This window comes from Pteropus medius, unplaced genomic scaffold, assembly GCF_902729225.1.
Source record: "Pteropus medius unplaced genomic scaffold, Ma_sr-lr_union100, whole genome shotgun sequence".
NCBI lineage: Eukaryota > Metazoa > Chordata > Mammalia > Chiroptera > Pteropodidae > Pteropus > Pteropus medius.
The window spans coordinates 4,039,699-4,059,465 of NW_024350927.1; the positions used below are offsets into that span (position 1 = coordinate 4,039,699).

Sequence of the window (19,767 nt, forward strand, 5' to 3'; positions counted from 1 at the left end):
CCCTTCTCCCAGTTACCACACCCACCAAACGTCACCACTACCCTTCTTTGACAGCCAAGACGCATTTGACTGGTTTCTGAATTTCATATAAATGGAATCGCAGAGAGTCTTCTTTTATACCAGGCTTCTTTTCACTCAATATATATACATCTTTCAGTGTAGGTATCGGTTCATTCATTCTCATTTTTGTATAGCATTCCACTGGATGCATGGACCACAACTTTTTATCCTTTCTGCTGGACATCTGAGCTTTTGCTAGTTCTCAGGGCATTGCCTCTCAGCTCCAAACTCACCATTCTTGCCTGCTCTGTGAAAATAGAGGTGGAAACTTTCCATATTTTTCTTCTGCCCATTGGCACTGAAGCGTTGTCAGGAAAGGGTCCTCGAGAGTCATCTCAAGAGAGAAAGGCTCTGCTTCCTGGTTGTAGGGGCTCACATGTCAGGTCCCCGCAGCACATGTGGCTTTGTGAGCACCCAGCTTCCGTGGGGTATGAGAAAAAGTGCAACCTAAGGAGTTATTGGCTATAATGGGGTACAGGTATACAAGAGATTGGCTAGCAAGAAGTAAAGAGAGCCCAAAAGAACAGCAATTGCAGGTACAAGGAACAACTGTTACCCCTGGAGCTGAGACAACTCACCCAGGGAAGATCACCTCTCACCCCAAAAGGCTGAGATCAGAGCTTGTTGGAGAGGCCGTGACGTGACTCACTGAATTGGCAAAGAAGTTGCTCCGCTGCTGTGCCAGTGGGACTTGGTGGCATCTATCCCTCCCTCCACCCCCAAAATTTTGCTGGAAGTCTGCCCTTCTGGGTGCTGAGGAAAGCCGTTCATTCACAGGGGGGGTGTCTTGCTAGAGGCACTGAAATGAGAATATAAAAGGGGGACCCAGCTGGAAAGCCGCTGCAGGAGTCAGTGCTCGAGAAGCCATCTGTGCTGCAGGAGCTTGAAACTAGAAAAGCCACACACATGGCAGGATCTGAGGACTGGAGAAGCCACCCACCCTTCAGGACCTGGGCCCCAAGAAGCAAGGGAGCCATCTGTGCCCCAGGGCACTGCTGTAAACAATAGAGCGATTAGCCTGCAATTAGTGGAGGCTAACCAGTTGGGAGTGACACCTACAGAGGAAGACAGTGTGACACGGAGATCAGAGAAAGTCAAGGAGCCCTAAAGCAAACACTGTCATCCCAGGCCGATCTGCTCGGCCCAAGCCCTCCCCCCGCCCCCAACAGAGAGTGACATCAGAAGCTGCCCACTGAGGGAATTAGACTTGACTGAAATAGTCCTGCCAAGTCACTAAACAAACAGCAAGCAACAAGCCCAGGGAAGGGGGCGGGGGGAATCAGCTCCAGTGCCGCTAGGATGTAATACCTAAAACCTCCAGTTTTCAACAACAACAAAAAATTATGAGACATCTGAAGAAACAGGAAAGTGTGATCCACACGAAAGAAGAATGACAGGCAACAGAAATTGCCTTTGAGAGAGAACCCACGTGTCAGACTTCACAAAGACTTCAAAAGAGCGACACAAATATGCCCACAGAGCTAAAGAATATCGTGCTTGCAGGGGTAAAGGAAAGTATGATGACAATATTTCATACAGAGAATAGCAAAGAAAAGGCCGAAATTATTATTTTTATAAAGAGACCAAAGAGAAATTATAGAATTGGAAATAAAATATTCACTAGAGAGATTCGACAGAATAAATAACCAGCAGACTTGAAGGCAGGTTCATAGAGATCATGCAATCAGAAGAACAGAGGGGAAATGAAGGAAAGTGAACAGAACCTTCGAGAGAAGTGGGGCATCCCACAAACACACGTGTCATGGGAATGCCAAGGGAGAGAAAAGAGAAAAAACATGCGGAAAAATATTAGAGGAAATGATGGCCGAAAACTTCCCAAATTTGATGAAAAACATTATTGTACACATCCATGAAGCTCAATGAACTCCAAGAGCGATCCATGGAAAGAGATGACTTTACTGGTAAATTCTGTCATATACTTAAAGAAGGATTCATTTTAATTCTTCATAAACTTCTAAAAAATAGAAGAGAGAACACTTCCCAATTCGTTGTAAGTCCAGTTTTACCCCGATACCAAAGACAAAGATATCGAAAGAAAACTGTAGACCGATATCCCTTGTGAATATGCATACAAAAATTCTCAACAAAATACCAGTAAACTGAATCCAGCAACATATAAAAAGAATCAGTTGCTAAGTGGGATTTATTCTAGGAATGCGAAAGTCGTTTAACATGTGAAATTTTATTTCTATAATATATGGTATATTATCAATAGAACACAGGACAAACAATACATGATTACCTCAGTGGATGTTGGACGAGCACTTAAAATCCCAAACTCTTTTCTGATAAAAATCACTCAACAAAGATAGAAAGAAACGTCCTGATTAAGGGCATCTATGAGAATGCCGCACCTAGCATCACACTTAATCGTGTGTATTAGTTTCCATTGCTGCTGTAACAAATGATCACAAATTATCTTATACCTCTGGACGTCAAAAGTTCAGCACGGGTCTCACTGGGCTAAAATCAAAGGCATCAGCAGGATTTCATTCTTTCTTGAGATTCTAGGGCAGAATCGCTTTCCTTGCCTTTCCCAGCTTCCAGAGACCACCCACGTTCTCCGGCTCTTAGCCGTCTTCCTCCATCTACAAAGCCGAAAACACGGAGCCAAGTCCATCTCGAGCCACTGTTTCTCTGGTTCTCTCCCCATCCGCCTCCCTCTCCTACTTTTAAGGGCCCTTATGATTTCACTGGGCTCACCCAGATACTCTGGAATCATCTTCCTATTTTCAACTAATTAGCAATGCCCAACCTTAATTCCCCTTTGTCATATATAAGGTAATATATTTGAAAGCTCCAGGATTCTGATCTGAACTGAGCATCTCTGGGAGGCCATTATTCTGCGTTTTTCATACACCGATTGGCCATTTGTATACCTTCCTTTGGATCTATTCAGAATGTTTGCCCGTTTTAAAATTTGGTTATGTACATTTTATTATTTAGTTACAAGAGTTCCTTATATATTCTGGATATAAATCATTTATCAGATATACAATTTGCAATTTTTTTTCCATCCGTAGGTTTTTTTTTTAAGTTTCTTGATGGTATCCTTTAAAACGCAAAAGTTTAATTTTGATGAAGTCTAATTTATCTACGTTTTCTTTTGTCTTTGGTGCAATTTATGGCAACAGAAACAGGAAATAACCTAAATGTCCACTGACAGAGGAATAGTTAAATAAATGTCCTCATTTATTCATTCAACAAACTTTTATCAAGTGGCTTCTCTGGGTTGCAGAGATACATGGGCAAATAAGACAATCTTCATATATCACTTAGCCAAAAACCAGAACACAAAACTATATAGAGCACATGCTTAAATGCTCGTTGTATACCGGGCACTTTATACACCTTGTCTCAAAATCCTCATCCAACCCTACAAAGAGGCCACTATTCTTATCTTCCTTTTACAGATAAAGAAACTGAGGCACAGAGAAGTTTAAGTAACTCGATCAAAGTTACACGGCTAATAAGAGCTGGGATTTGCGTCCAGGTGGGCTGAACCCAGAGATTGCACAAAATGTTGTCACTGTGGGTTGTGCTGAAGGACAATTTCTATTTTGTTCCGTACTGACTTCTGTTTGTCATAGAGATGTATAGATTGGGCTGCCCCTTTGGAGCGCTGGGCCAACAGACCCCCATCCTCCTTCCAGAGCATCTGGAAGTCAAAGTCTCCTCCCAATTTCTGCATCTGGACCTCATTCTGAGAAAGACCTCCATGAGTTGGCTCCTGGCACCATCACTGAGGCCTTGGTGTTCTGATGGGCGTAAACAATGTCACAGAATAGCAACATCAGACAAAGCCGCTTGGTGACTGTGGTGGAATAATACAAAAACAAGGCCCCTCTGTAACCACGTGTGAGCCCAGACAAAACATGGACATCGTCTAAGCCATAATAATGACCAGAAATGGCCAATATGGGTGAGTGTTGCCGATTATGGCTTCAGCCTCTGTCTAGACTTCCTGCTTCTAAATAAGATGCATTAGAAGCCACCCTGCTTCCCGACAGCATCCAATCCAGAGCAAGGCCCCGCTCCCTTACACCTCAATGCCTGCGTCGCTCCTTTCTAACCCTCCTGCCTGCGTTCGGTCGTGCCGTGCAGGCCTGGCTCTGCCTCAGCCCTGTCGGCTCCTGCCCTGGGAAACCCCATCACCCTGGGCATCTCGTGAGCTCAAAAACTTTCCTGGAAAGTGGAGGGATGATAGGGAGGGTCATGCTCTGCTCCCACCCCCCAGGATCCACCCCACCAGGTTGTTGTCCCCCCTCCACCCTGCCTCCCGCACCCCCGGCCTCTACTCCCTCTCAGGTGGCTTCTCCCGCCCAGACCTGAATAGCCAGGTGAGCCTGACCTTCCAGCTCCTGGGGACCCCAGTGCAGAAACGGGCTCCATCTGATGGCGTGGGGGTTTTCCCACTGTTCTACAATAACCAAGAAAGAATTTTCTGATTTTTCCGAACTTAATGGAACTCTGCGTTTCTGCATTACAATCAGGCCTGCCCATGACCTTGGGGTTTTACTGTCGACTCAGAGGAGGGAGGAGGAGGGCAGAAGGTAGGGAGGAAGTGGACACGGTCTCGTAGCCTTTGCAATATGCGGGTCCTGCGATTAACGCTCCTCCGTGATCTCCCGTTGGAGCGTTGGGAAATGGGCAAGGGCAATAATGATTGCGGCTATTGTTATTGTCATTATAGTGTTAAGTTCTATAGAGCCCTTACTAATGTGACAAGAACTGTGACGAGAACTGCGCTGAGCACTGGACTTACACTCTCTCAGTTAATCTGCACAATAGCCCTATTATCGAACAGAGGGCGCTTAACATGACCTGCTGCGCTCCGGGACGGTCCACCGAAGTTTGTACCAAACTCTTTCGCTGGCTGTATTTGAAACCTTGAGCAAGCTACTTAAGCTCTCTGTGCCTCAGTTTCCTCATCTGCACTGTGGGAACAAGGGTGCCTCTTCGTATGAAATAAGGCGACACGCCACGGTAGACGTTTGGTCAGACTTTCTGCTTTCTGAGCACCCCTGTCGTGTAAGTTCGGTGTAAGTAACTAGTCAGACGAGTGAACAGCTTCCAGCTGGAAGCAGAGGGGTTGCGGGGCTGCCAGTGGCAAGAGGTGTGGGCGGGGCGTGGGACAGGAGCAGGACCTTGCAAACGCTGGCGCTTGCCTTCTGGCATGTGCTCCTGCTGGGCGTCCCGGACAGGGCAGGGCAGGGCTCCCACCCAGGGCGGAGAAGCCAGGAAGTGGGGGCGGGAAGGCGCTAGACTCAGAGAGGTCAGCAAACCTGCTGCCAGGTTGTATCTGGAGAGGAAGGAAGGGGGTGAACCTACTGAAGAATAATATTTTCTGGGCAACTACTGCGTGCCAAGCATGTGCCAAATATTTTAAGAATATCATCTTATTTACTCTTCACTAAAAGCCCATGGGGTTTGTATTATCATTATCCCCACTTGACAGATGAGGAAACTGAGAAGCTCAAAGAGGGGAGCCCTGGACCAATCAGCATCAGAGTAGGGATGTGATTAAGCAGTTCGAGCCTGAGTCCACGATCTGAACTGATATATCCTTCCTTCCTCCCCGTGTAGAGTCTCTAGGGGACAAACAGGACATGGAGAGCTCAGAGCTTTGGGGTTTTAACTTCCAGATTCTTGTCTTCCCATGATCTCCACCCCTCGTGGCTTCACTGAGACTGAATATAGCTTAAGTGGAGAACTTTAGACCTCAGGGAGCTGTGAGGACAGCAGTGGGCGTATGCAATGTCACCTTGAAATTTCCAAAGCCAGAGGTAATGAGGAAGCACAAGCCCTTGGACACGTCAGGTGGGGTTGCTCCTGGCTAGAACTCTAGGCGCTCAAGACAGTAATGCCAGTAATAAACAGTTGGCGTTTACCTAGGACTGCCAAGCATAGGTCCCACCAACAGCCACCAGAGATGAAATAGACTCTGCAAGATTGGCGCAAGATAGTGTCAGCTTCCCAAGATCACCCACAAAGGTGGTTTCCTTCAAGTGTCTGACACTGTGTGTTAATTTCATACAGGTTCCCATAGCAACATAATAACAACAGCAACAATAATGACAACAATAATAATAAATAAGATCCCTGCTACGAGCCAGACACAGCCATGCAGTCCCTTACCTGTATACTTGTTTATGCCCAAAACCACCCCAAGAGGTAAGTACTGACATCATCCCCACTTTACAGATGAAGACTCTGAGGCCCAGATCACCCAGCTTGCCCACATTTACAGAGCAGGAAATAGAAGGACTCAGCACACCTCCTCTGATGAATAGACAGACAGGTGGACAGATGAACCCATGGACGCACAGGTGGATGGAGGCGCACCTTCCAGGACTTCCAAGGCCAGCGCCCCACACGGAGGTATTCTCTGAAGCTGGCTCGACACCTGAACCAGTGGGTAAGCACCTTTCCAGAATTAAACACTGGGGGACACGTGGAGCATCAGTGATCACGGCAGGGTGTTGAACCAACATTCCCAAACGCAGACTCCAGAGGGAGAAACCACACAGGGGGCCATCTGGGTGGCAGATCGGAGCTTTTCCCACACAACCAGCCTAGGTTCCCACTGTCTTAAGGACAGGATGTCCTGGCCACCTCTGGCCTCATCCTGTCTTTTCCAGACACCCTCAGGTTCTCCTGGGGACTCCAAGCACAGCGAGGTGAGAGCTTAGAGTTCCTTCCAGTGCTAGGGCTAATGTTTTGAACTCCAATTTACTGGTGAGAAAACTGGAGTTCAGGGAGGCTGAAACCTGCCGAAATCTCACGGACGTTCAGCCAGCAGCATCCAGGAACTCGCTCCCCCCACTTTGAGGGGCCCAAGGTCCTTCAATCCCCAGGCCAGGACCCTCAGGACTGATGCTGCCTTCACTGGGGCGTGCTGGGGGGAGGTGGGGGGTGGGGTATGGTTGCTCCTGCCCATGCCCCCCCCCCTTTACACGCCATCCCTGCACAGGGAGAAATTCCAGACACCAGCTACTAAGGAAGATGAAGTGGGGCTAAGCCAGACCAGGAAGCCCTGGCCTCACGGGACAGTGGAAATCCTCGTTCTGGGTGTCCCCTCCCCACCCCATCCCACTCGCTGGGCTGCGGTCCAAGCTCCCTGCCATGTAAATCAGCCCAGCTGACCCAGCCCTGGAACAGACCCCCCTGAGGACACTCCCCTTAGCCAAGAATTCCAGGAATTCAGAGGGTGGCGCCCTTGAGAAAACAGATTGGTGGCTTGCGCTCTGGGCCAGCACAGCATTTTTATCCCTGCTGGAAGGGCTTGCACCGTTAAGCTGGGTGTGTCTTCCAGAGGCCCCCTGGGGGCAAAGGCCAAGGCACTTGGCTTCTCCCAGCCTTCCACGGTGCTGGCTGGGAAATCCTGCGGAGAACTCTCCCCGGGGGACCAGCTGCCTTCTGGTGGCTGGGTCGGGGCAAGAAGTGAAGAGGCAGTTTTTCTCTCAAGTGGAAACTTACTTAGGTTTAAAATTCAAAGGAATGTCCTCCTTATGGAGTCTGACGTTTCTTGAACAACTACACAGCCTTCCTTAGCACCAAGCTAAGCATGCACTGCTAAAGGATGGTAGCGTAACGGACGTCGTGCCTGTTTTACAGGTCAGGAAACTGAGGCACAGAGAGGCTAATTAACTTGCCCAAGGCCACACAGCAAGTGAATCGCAGAGCAAGAAATCTAAACTCAAGGCATCTGACCACTGTGAGATCCTGCCTTGCCTTTAATGGGATTTAAAAAATGATATCGCAAGGGGTCCTTAGCACCATTTCCTATAACACAGCCTTAAGAGCCCCTGATGAGCCCGGGTCCTCCTTCAAGTCGGGCAGACGGTAGTGGAAGCTGGTGTTGGGTGCGGGGCTGGGAGGTGGCTTCTGAAGTTCCTTGGTGGCCCTGTAGGGAGACAGAACCGATCAGGACCGGGACTCTTTGGCGATATAACCTTAAATGCTCGCTGGCGGGGAGGGAATCCTTGGGGATTACCAGGCCTTTCACTAAGAGCTTTACCCATATCATCTCGAGTCCTCACACACACCCTGACATAGGCACTGACAGGTGTCCCCGTTCCACACATGTGGAACCCAAGACTCTGGACCGCAAAGAGATGTGTTCCAGAAACGGCAGCCAGTACGTGGAGGAGGCAGGTGTGCTAATTTCCTAGGGCGGCTGTAACAAATGACCACCAACTTGGCGTCAAACGACGGAAAGTTATTCTCTCACAATTCCGGAGGCCAGAAGTCCAAAAGTCAAGGTGTGGACGGGGCCACGCTCCTTCTAAATGTTCCAGAGGGGAATCGCTCCTGGGGGCTCCACCTGTTCCTTGGCTTGTGACAGCATCACTCCAATCTCTGCCTCTGTCATCGTGGGGCCTTATTCTCTTCTCTGTGTATCTCTTGTCTCTTATAATGACACTTGTTATTAGATTTAAAGTCCATTAGAATAATCTAGGATGATCTAAACGCTTAGCTTAATTACATCTGCAAAGACCTTTTCCCAACTTAGGCCACCTTCTGGAGATTAGGACATGGAGTATCTTTTGAGGGGACAACTTGCAACTCACTACAGTAGGATCTGAAGCGGTGTGGCTGCCACTCAGGCTTTTAAAAAGTATAAAGCATCGACACAAATGCTCAGGGTGCCAACCCCTAAGAAGGGGATCCTGCCTACCCCAGATGGAGCTTAAAACAAACAAGACTCACGTCCTCAAGGTGGAGGCAAGGGTCTATGCCTGCTTTTGCTGGACATCTTACCCCTCCAAAATCCAGGGCTTTTTTTCATAACAGCTTTACTGAGATATAATTCACATGCCATACAATGTACCCTCTTAGAGTGTGCAATTCAATGGGGTTCAGTGTATCCACAGAGTGTTATAATCATCGCCACAATCAGTTGTAGAACATTTTCATCGCCCCCAAAAGAAACTCTATACCTTTGAGCTGTCACTCTGCCGTTTTTCCCCAACCTCCTCCCAAATTCAGGCAACCGCTAACTACATTCTCTCTTTATGGATTTGCCTATTTTGGACATTTCAGATAAGTGAAATCATACAATATGTGGTCTTTAATGGCCGGCTTTTTTTAACTGGGCTTCGTGTTTTCAAGATTCATCCATGCCGTAGCATTATGTATCGGACTTCATTTCTTTTTATGGTTAAGTTTTCCATCGTATGGATATATCATTTTTCTTTCACTCATCGGTCGATGGACATTTGAGTGGTTTCCACTTTTTTGGCTGTGGTGAGAAATGCTGCCATGCACAGTCATGTATAAGGTTTTGTGTGGACATGTGTTTTTGTTTCTCGTGGCTGTATGCCCCGGAGTGAAATTGCTGGCTCATATGGGAACTCCATGTTTAAACTTCGTGGGTTTTTAACGAAGGACTGACTGCCCCTCACCAGCTACATCACTTTGGCCTGGTGACTCAGTTTCCTCACCTGTATAATGAGAGTTGACTTACCCAATAACTATGTATTGAACACTTACTATGGGCCGGGCCCTGTCCTGGGAGTTGAGACACATGGTGATGATGGCAAAGTCCTGCCCTTCGGAGCTGACTGCCAACAAACGGACCTAAGTGATAAATAGACAACAGCGTAAGTACAGTAAGTAAATTAAGCAGTGCTACCAAGAAAAATAAGGCGGAGAAGGAGAGAGAGAGTGTGGGGTGAAGAATGGGGGCCGGGTGGTGTCACAAGGTTAACGGGGCTGCCAGGAAGGCCTCACTGAGGAGGTGAGGAGGCACCTCCCTGCCCCGCACACTCCCCTGAGCACAAAGCAGCCAGCACCTCCCTGCCCCGCACACTCCCCTGAGCACAGACTCAGAGGAGGTGACGGAGGCGACCCTCCAGACTTGTAGAGCTGGAGGGTTGGGAGGCTGGGTAGGTTGCAAACATTTCTACTTGTGAGATCTTTTTGCTGGAATCGAATGTACAGGTTGATCATTTGCATCCTCAGCTTCTTGGGGATCGATTCCTGTGAAGAGAGTCCCAAACCATCATTCTAAATTCATTAGAAACCCAGGGTGCTGAACACAGGATGGGATAAGCCACTCTGCCCAGGGGAAACCTAGGAGGGCTCTGGGAGGAGGTGGCATTCAACCGGGGCTGGAGAGACGGGTAGACATGAGGAGGGACCGGCTGATCTAGCCCCTGACCATCAAGGTACCTCTCTGGGCGGCTTCTGTGCCTTCTCAAAGGAGCAGCTGTGTAAGTCCGGTTGGGAACACTGACTGGGCTCTCTGAAACCAGCTCCCGTTCGTACGCAAAGCAGCCAGCACCTCCCTGCCCCGCACACTCCCCTGACCACAACGGAGGCTTTGTTTCCTTCACAGGTGCAGTTTTCCTTTCCAGATCATTCTTCTCTCCCTTCTCCCTAAGCTGTCACATCTGTGGACACCGGGCTAATTTGGGAAGAGAGGCAGAAGGTGGCAAGTGGTTTCTTTGCTCCCAGGCCAGCCTTGGGGCAAACCTCCATCCTGGCATCGGGCCCTCCTTTGTCTTGGTTGAATCAAGAGTTGGTTCATTTATTAGTCAGTTCGTTCAGCGAACATTTCCTGCCCGTCTCCACAGTGGCAATCTCTGCGCTAGGTGCTGAGAACACCAGCTAACTCAGATACCATTCCTGACCCCGCTACCCACACACACTCACCGGGGAAGGAGACCAACGTGTAAATAAATGTGCAATAAAATGTCCCTGGCACTCTGATATCCATCTCCCTTGGGCTCAGAGCCGAAATAGTGCAAGCTCTTGTTAACCAGACTCAGGACTGGCTACTGCCCTAGGGCCCAGCACAAAGTGAAAAGGCTTTCCCCTTGTTCAAAAACGATGAAGGATTTTGAGATGGGAACAGTGGAGCGTTAACCCTGCATGGGGCCTTTTAAGGGTGGGGTCAGTGTGACTGCGTAGGTCACGCACCCGAGAAGCCTGCTCAGTTCATACCCTCCAGAAGCTCCCAGTCTGATGCAAGATTTGAACAAGTTATTGCACCTCTGTCTTCAATTTCTTTTTCTGCAAATTGGGTTTGTACCTGCCTCTTACATCGTGTTGCTGTGAGCATCAGATGAATTACATCGTGAAATCTACTAGAACAGAAACTAGCATATAGTAGATCCCCAAGAAATAATAGTTATTATTCCAATAGGTTCAAAAAAAAAAAAGTTAAAAAAAGGCCAATGGGTGAAGGGAGGGGACAGTTCCAAGAGTCACATCATGAGAAGTGGGGTTGAGCCTTGAAATGCAGATATGTGGCCCCATATCGGAGACAAACTATGTGTCCTTTGCCCCTGATTTACGGTGGCACACTGCTTTCCTTGTGCTTTATAGATTTGCTCAAGTTAATTTACGGTTCCTGGACCCACAGACTCTGGGGCCAAACCACCCAGCTTCTCTACGCCTAGCGGGGTGACCTTAATCCCTCTAGGCTCATTTTTCCTTATCCGCGAAATGAGTGTAATAATGGTGTTTGCCTCAATGTGCTGTTCTGAGGGTCATGCCCGTAACGCCCTGAGCACAGGCTGGCGCATAGGAAGAGCTTTTTATTTTTGTTGAAGGAAGCATCTAGAAGTCTCTGGGATGGCAAGAATAAGCTAAGACCAAAACTGAGGGATGGTTTACAAAGTTACTGACCCCTGTGTCACTGTGCTCGAGCTGCCACAACAAAACACCACGGACAGGGCAGCCGAAACAAGAGGAATTTATGTTCCCACAGTCCGGATGCCGAAAGTTCTAGATAACGGTTTGGTGTTCCCCGAGGCCTCTCTCCTTGGCCTGCAGATGGCCGCCTTCTCCCTTGTGTCCCCACGAGTTCTCTGCCCTGTGCACGCACATCCCGGGAGTCTCTCTGAGTGCCCAAATCCCTTCTTCTTATGAGTCTGCCGGCCAGGCTGGATTCGGACTCCCTCACAGCCTCACTTTAACTTAATCACTTAGTCTCGTCTCCAAATAGAATCGAATTCCCAAGGTATCGGGGTTAGGGCTCCAACATATGAATTTAAGGGGCAACATAATTCAGCCCATAACAACCTGTGCTCTTCAAAACTGTCAAGGTCATGACAGACAAAGCAAGGTCGAAGACCAGATTAAAGGAGTCAAAAGAGGCGTGACAACTATGTACCACATGTCCCTCTGTACTAGATCCTGGACCAGAAAAAAATTGTTTGTCTTTTGTATAAAGGATGTTAGGGACAGAATTGGCAAGATCTGAATAAGGTGGAGATTACATAACAGCATTCTATCAACATCGACTTCCTGATTTTGATTTTTTTAAAAAGTACTGTAGTTTTATAATATAATGTTCTTGTAGTATGTATACCACAAGTATTTGGGACTGTGGGGCAATTAGGTCTGCAATGTCCTCTCAAAACAAAACAAAAATAATACATATAGATGGATGGATGGATGGATGGATGGATGGATGGATGGATGGATGATTATTAGATATTTGATAGATGGATGGCCTGAAGATGGATGGGCTGGATGATGGGTGAGTGGGTGATGATAAAGAAACTATATAAAATGTTAACTAACACTGATGTAAGAGTACACAGAAATTTGGGTTCCATTTACGAATTTTCTAGAACTACAGATACACAAAACTTTTCAACACTGAAAGTCATGGAAACCTAGGGCAGCCAAGAAAAACACTGGGGGCTTTTGGGCGTGGGGGCCGGGAGGGAGGGGAGGATGCCTACAGAGTGTCCAGCAGCTTTTAGGGTCATAAGACAGCCTTGCAAGGTCACTAATAGAAGCTTCCTTTTCAGTCAGAGGAAATGAAAGCGCAGAGTGCTCACCTAACTTGCCCAAGTCATTTTGGGTTTCGTTAGGGCAGCGCCCGCCCCCGGGTACCACTTCCAGGTGATGCAGCCAGAATTTATGCTCACTCTGTCTCACTTTTGCCACCATCCACCAAAGCAGCCTCAGAGAAGGTCCAGTCCCTTCAGGAGGTGGAGGTGAGTCGGGGGAGGTGGATAATCTTTGCTGAATGTTCTAACCTGTGGTTTCCTCGGGGTCCCAAAACTTCAGGAGCAGCCTCAGCCCCTTCTGGCCCCACCTTCGGCATTCAAGTCAGATGAAATAAAGACCCAACGGGATCCAAACAAAGTGTTTTTATAAACTCATGAAAAGAGTCCTTATTAGAAAGGGCTCAGGCAGGAGGCAGGCGTGGGGGTTGTGACACGTCTGATCATTTCTGCAGACTCCTGGCAAGCAGTGATCATTAGCAGATTTTCTTCTGGGTAGGCTCAGTGTCAGCCCCACAATATGGGGTTTTATGGGATTTGTGCACAGAACTTTCCTACAAAGCAAGGTATTATAGGGCGGATTAGGCAGTTCCAAGAAGCAAAGGTTCTGGCTTCCCCGTCTGATTTTTCAGCAGATTTTTTAAGAGGCCCATGGTCAGGGGCTCTGTGGCTTCACACCAGAACCCCTGTATCCTGCTGGCTTTAAAACAAGCATACTCGTACAAAAAGATCATTGTGTGAATTTTTCTTAACATAAACTCCTTATAGAACATTGGGAATATGTAAAAGAGACGATTAAAAATCACATGTACTGCACCATCCACTATTAACATTCTGACGTGTTTCCTGTGTTTTTTCTGTGTGCAGACGTGTGTGCACACCTGCATGTGTGCATGCGTGCCTGCGAGCATGTGTGCATGTGCATGTGTTTGTAGAGAGACAGACAGACAGACAAAGCTCCAGCGCAGGGAGAGGAAGAAGCAGAGAAAATGAGCTTTGAAGTAAAACTGAGCTAACTTCGAACTCCATACCTGCCACTCATTGACTCCATGACCTTGGCCAAGCTGCTTGACCTCCAATTCCACAGACGTAAGCGGGGGAATATAGATCCTACTTCAGGGGAACCGTTTTGATTAAAAGAGATTAAATTAAATGAATCTGAAGCATTTAGTGTACTGCCTGACACACAGTAAATCCTGACCAAATGGTAACTAAATAAATAGGAACAAGAACTTTAGGCTTTTTCTTTCCAAAAGTGGGATCATGCTGGCAATACAAATTTGTATCTTAACACTTCAAGGGTTTTACTGTTATAACTGTGAGAAAACAGACTTGTATTCCCAGGAGTTAAAAAAAAAAAAAGTATAAAATCCCCAATAACACCCTACTCTTTAGACTAAATTTTCAATGATGTAGAATATCGTCAGCACTGTGCCCATGTTTTGGGGGGGTTGTTGTGCTTTCCTTTGGTAATTGACCTCCCGGCATACGCACAAGCCCCTGACAGGCTACGTCACAACGTCCAGAAGATCTGATTATTGCACCTGTGTCCCAGCAACACCACTGAAAACTGTGCAGTCTGGACAAGTTACTCCTCCTCTCTGGGCCTCAGTTTCCTCATCTGTTAAATGGGGATCACACCAGTGCCCCGGTCAGCAGGTGACTGTGATGGCTGCATGAGATAATCCACGTGAAGCACGGAACCTGGTGTCTTGTAAGTGCCCGGGAAAGGTACAATAATGACAATTATTATTAAGTTGCTTACATTTAAGAGACATAATCTTCATGCCGTAAATATATGCACCTCTGTCTGTCTGTTTTCTACTTGTTTTATAAACTGATGAGTGCAATGTGCAGTAAGACACTGAAATAATTGCCCAAATGGGGCTTTCAACCATGGAGCCAGGGCCGGCAGGCACTAAGAGACAGCAGGCCAGATGTGGCCAAGGAAACGGGAGTCTGGACTTCTGGGGAGCACATGCAAAGCCAAGGGCGTCACGTCTGTCTCCCCACCTGCAGGCAGGGACTGGGCATTCTTCGATGTCTCTGAGAGCCCTCATAATAAATGGCAGAGATGTAATAGACCTGAGGGGCGCTCTATCATTGAGAGGCATTGAAGGGGAGACACCAGGATCTCAGATTAGACCCTGGGTTCTACCTCCTGCTTGAATGTGTACAAGTCTGTGGCCTCAGGCAAGTGACTGAACAGTAAGGGGTCTCGGTGTCCTCATCTGTTAGGACTAAATAAGATATTACATTCGAGGAGCTGGAAACAGCACCCAGGGCGTGGTGATCGCAACATGAGCTAGTTGTGATGACTTAAATCCATCATTAGACTTGAGTAATATTACTTCTTTTTTTCCTTTTTTTGGGTAACTTCTGTCTCCTGCAGTGATTCTCTCCTTAATAGTAGACGTTAACTTGAGTCAGTCCCTATGAATACATTTCCAGAAAGAGAGCAAGAAAACAGATTCTGCTCTTCTGAGGCTCACCCTTCATTGATGTCTTAGGTTTCAAAAGATTGATGTTTGCTGGCTTGGTATTGCAGAGCAGAAATTAGCAAACTACAGTCCACAGGCCAAGTCTGGCCCACCGCCTTTTTATGTACAGTCTGCGAGTCTAAGAATGGTTCTTACGTGGTTGGAAAATAATCAAAACAGAATAATTTTGAGACCTGGGAAAGTTATATGAAATTCGAGTGTCTATAAATAAAGTTTTATTGGCACACAGCCATGCTCATTAGAGAGAGCATGTCTATAGCTCTTTATATACTGTATATTTACATGTTATCTAATTACATATTGTTTATTTACACATCTTCTACTCACATGTTACCTGTTTACATATCGTCTATTTATATATTGACTATTGCTGCAACTGAAAAATTTATGGCCCGCACAGCCCTTTACAGAAAAGGTTTGCTGACTTCTGACCCAGGGTAAGGATTCAGCATTCCTACAGCCCCGGCTCTGGCCTGGTTCTGGTTCCGGTTCTGGGAAAGGCTTTTCACACCCCTCCACTCAGGTTTTCTTACTCTTTATTACCCCCTAGACAGTGCCCCTGTCACTCAGGATCCTCACCCGCCCCTACCCCACCCCACCCCAGATAGTGCATTCGTGAGAACGTGAAGCCAAGAAGAAGATACGGAACATCCCTGAGCATCTTCTCCTTCCCAGATGACAGCCCTTCAAAGAGAGCATCTCAGTACGTGGTAAAATTCTCACTTTAGGGAGGCTCCGAAAGGCCAATAACCTGCCCGAGCTTGCACAGCTGCTACGTGGCAGCACTTGGACTTGACCCCAGCCTCGCGCCAACCCCAAGGCCATCCTCACGCCAGTACTTCCACGCCTGATTTGCAATGAGTTGACGACCAACCATGAGCCTCAGCCCAGACTTCCTCAGGTTACACCCGCACCCCCACCCACCTATCTGTGCTCCTGCCACGTTCCCAGCCTCGGCTCCAGCTGCGTTTCCACCCAACCTGGACAGCCAGGACCAGCACGGCGGGCCTGCCCCAGCATCCCCTCACACGGAGCCCGACGAACCCACCTCCCTGCTGCCCCAGCCTGGGATTCGGGGCAATGACGGAGGGGAAACACGAACCGTGTGGGGGATGGATTCCCGCGGAACAGACTCACCGTGTGGGGGCGGTTGTCACGGAGCGAGAAGAGCCGTTCTACCTGCTTCGGGGTGCTTTTGGTCATTGTGTTTGTTTGTTTGTTAAGATATCCAGTCCTATTAGCCAGGCCTCACCAAGGAGGCACTCATGGCAAATGTTCCGTATTAGAAACGGAAGGTGTTTTATGAGGCTTTGAAACATCTCCAACCTTCGCAGACCAGTGTGAAGGGATTTTCCACTGGTCTGAAGCCTCTCTGTTTCCTTTGGCTGGGCTGGCACCCCAGGTTGGCCATGTCACACAGCTCATGTTCCGCCCCAGGCATCTGACTCCGCGAAGACCCTCCCCACCCCCAAGTCAGCCCATCTTGAACTTCATGGAACAGTGGTTTCCGCCAGGCCAGGAGTTTCTCCAGATCCAACCCCCTCATGCAACTCCGCCAGCTTGCTCTGCTCAGGGCAAAGCCGCCAATCGCTCATAGAGCCATGTGTGTGTGCGCGTGTGTGTGAGATGCCAAATTATCACTATTAAAATCCTGCGCAATGGGAGTGTCCCTTGGAGGGAAGGGACCTCCTGGGAGGTCCCTGAGCTGGATGCTCATGGTGGCGGGGCCTCCAAGTGTCACTGTCCACCCATCCTTTACCAGGCAGCTGTAGCCATCTCTCCCTGGACTTCCCCCACGAACTCCTCGTGGCCAACTCTGTGTCCCCTCTTGGTTCCCTACAGGCTGCTCTGGGCCAGCGGCTGAGCCCTGAGCTAGAACAGAGATCCCGCCCATCTCCCCTCTGTTCCTGTCACACTGAAAATGAAACCAGCGGCCGTCCTCGTGGCCCGGGGGACCCTACCTCAGCGCTCCTCAAACTTCAGTGTGCAAAAAAGAGCACCTGGGAATTGCGTTAAATAAAATGCAGACTCTCACTCAGGAGGTCCGGGGTGGAGCCTGGGATTCTGCATTTCTCACACCTGCCCAGGCGACTCGGAAGCTGCTGGTCCAGGAGCACAGTAAGCACCCACAAGGTCCCAGGTGGGTTAACCTCGGCCACCCGTCTCCTTCCACCCCTCCCCCTCTGGCTGCTCCAGCCCACCAAGCATCCTCCTGGCTCAGTACTTCCTGTCCCTCCATCCAGGGTTCTTCACCCAGATTCCTCGGGTTTCGAGCCTCATCCCATTCAGTCTCTGCCCCAGTGTCGCACCCGATAGAAACAGCTGCCCAACCACCCCCATCACGCCAACCCCACTCTCATCTCTCTGCCCCCCAACCAGCCCCATCCTCCTGGCCCCATTGGCCCCCATCTGTCTCTCTGCCCGCCCCCCTGTATTCTTTCTGACATTCTTCACTTCCTGGTAATCTAATAATGCCAGCTTAGGAGGGCAGGGACTTCGCTGTCATGTTCACCGCTGTCTCTCCAGCATCCAGGACAGGGCCTGGCACGCAGGAGCTGCTGTGTAAATGGTGAATGAACAAGTGATTGGATAAATGGAGACACGCCTTTGAAAGATTTCACTACTTTTGCTCACATCGGTGACTCGGTGTCTTCACTGGGGGACTGGCAGCTCTGACTTCGCTTAGAAAGCACAAGTTAGAGACGACATCAACAGTTTCAGGATGGCGACATCAGAGCATTCACCCACTCACACGAAGCCCGTCTGAGCACGGGGCCCGGTGCTGCCATACGGTCTCAGGCCCACCAACCGCCCCCTCCCAGCCCCTGGACTTGAGAAGCTTCCAGTGTGATGTGCGATTCCAATGGGAAAACAGCAGCGACCATGCAGCACGATTGTGTTGGGCAGGAGGGAAACAGAGGGGCCAAGAGGAGGAAGCCCTGGGCCAGTCCTGGCTGGGGACAGGGACGTTGGGACTGAGCGGGCAGCTGGGAGGAAGAGCTTCTTGGAAAAAAAATACCACATGAGCTAAAGGAAACCTTGCAAGATGAATAGTCTACTTGGCCAGAGTGAAAAAAATCCTGGAGAGAGTGTGCTGGCAGGTGTGTGGGGGGGAAGGTAGTGGGTGGGATGAGGGGGTGCCCAGCCCGGCTGCAGGGTCTGGGAGCCCCGCTACGGGCGGCCCAGGAGCACCGCTGAAGGCAGGCCCTCCGTCTCTGCGGGTGAGGAGACTGGCTCCTGGGCAAGGCTGAAAGGCCCTGGCCAGTCAGGACTGACCCCCACCCACTCCACTCCAGGGACTGACCCCCGCACCACCATAGAAAATAAGAGCCGGCGTTTACCGAGCTCTGGTATGAGATTTTTACAAGTTTCTAATGCTATCATCATTATTAATCTCCATTTAGCAGAGAAATGGCAGAGCTGGGATTTGAACCTGGGCTGCCCAACCCCGAGGCCTGGATTGCCACCATACTCTCTTCTCTGACTCGTCCTGCCTTACCCTCTCCCACTGGCCCCCCAGCTCCTACAGGGGGCCACCCAGGTAAAGGATTCAATCGACCGACAGATAGAATGGGTGAGTGAAGCAGGAGCACCCCCGCTCCCTCAGCTTCCGTTGTCTCTCCATGAGGTATCTGTGGAGCTGACGAGAGCCACCCACCCAGATCAGCCCATGAACGAGGGCTCAGTGCCAGGATGCATCCTAAGTGCAAAGGAGAGAAGGGCTCACGCAGGGGTAGAAGAAGCAAGGAAGGCTTCGTGGAGGGCTGGAAATAAGGAGGGGCCACGAAGAGGCAGCACTGGGAGGTTCTAGAACAATCACCTGCACACGGATTCCTGCCCCCACCCCCACAAGGATGCTGATTCTGGAAATCGAGGCTGGGATCCCAGGAAGCTCCTTGAGTGACCCTCCACTTTCTGAGAGATACCCACGGATAAAGCAGACAGAGCTGAGCATTGGACCAGGATTCAAATCCCACCTCCATCCCTTAGCTGCATGACCTCGAGTGACTTTCTTAACTTCTCTAAGCCTCCGATAGGGAGACGGCAAGGATTAAGGCCCATTTAGGTTCCCAGCTCTCAGCTGAGATGATGATAAGTTCCTGGTAAAGGACTAGACATGAGCATTAGGTGTCCGGCACTGGGGATGCAACAGTAAGTAAAAATGAAAAGATGGGACTTGGCCCTGGGGATGGTGGGGAGGGAATGGTTATAGCCTGGTGGCCCGTCCAGGGCCAGCAAGTTCCCAGGTGGGTCACAGGGCTAGCTCTCTTGGGGGGCCACCTGTAACCCTAGGACTGGCTTCCTGGGCTAGAAGGCAGCTCCAGCCTGCTCTGCTAGGTCCTTGAACCTCCCATGCCGCCCTGGGCAGGAAGAGCTGAGTCATGGAAAAAGTTAGTTCTTTAAGCTGCAGCTCACCTCCCTTCTCCATCAAGCCC

General features: G+C 49.2%; 1 long non-coding RNA gene across 1 annotated transcript in view; it reads right to left on the reverse strand.

Annotated features, from left to right (window-relative positions):
* Nucleotides 1-7,808: 7,808 nt before the first annotated feature.
* LOC120585802 (uncharacterized) overlaps nucleotides 7,809-19,767 on the reverse strand; it is a 14,771-nt gene continuing 2,812 nt past the window's right edge. Inside the window, exons 2-3 of the long non-coding RNA XR_005648523.1 lie at nucleotides 9,577-9,663; nucleotides 7,809-7,987 (exon numbers count right to left, since the gene is read on the reverse strand). This is a non-coding gene — a long non-coding RNA (uncharacterized LOC120585802). The remainder of the gene's footprint in view (nucleotides 7,988-9,576; nucleotides 9,664-19,767) is intronic.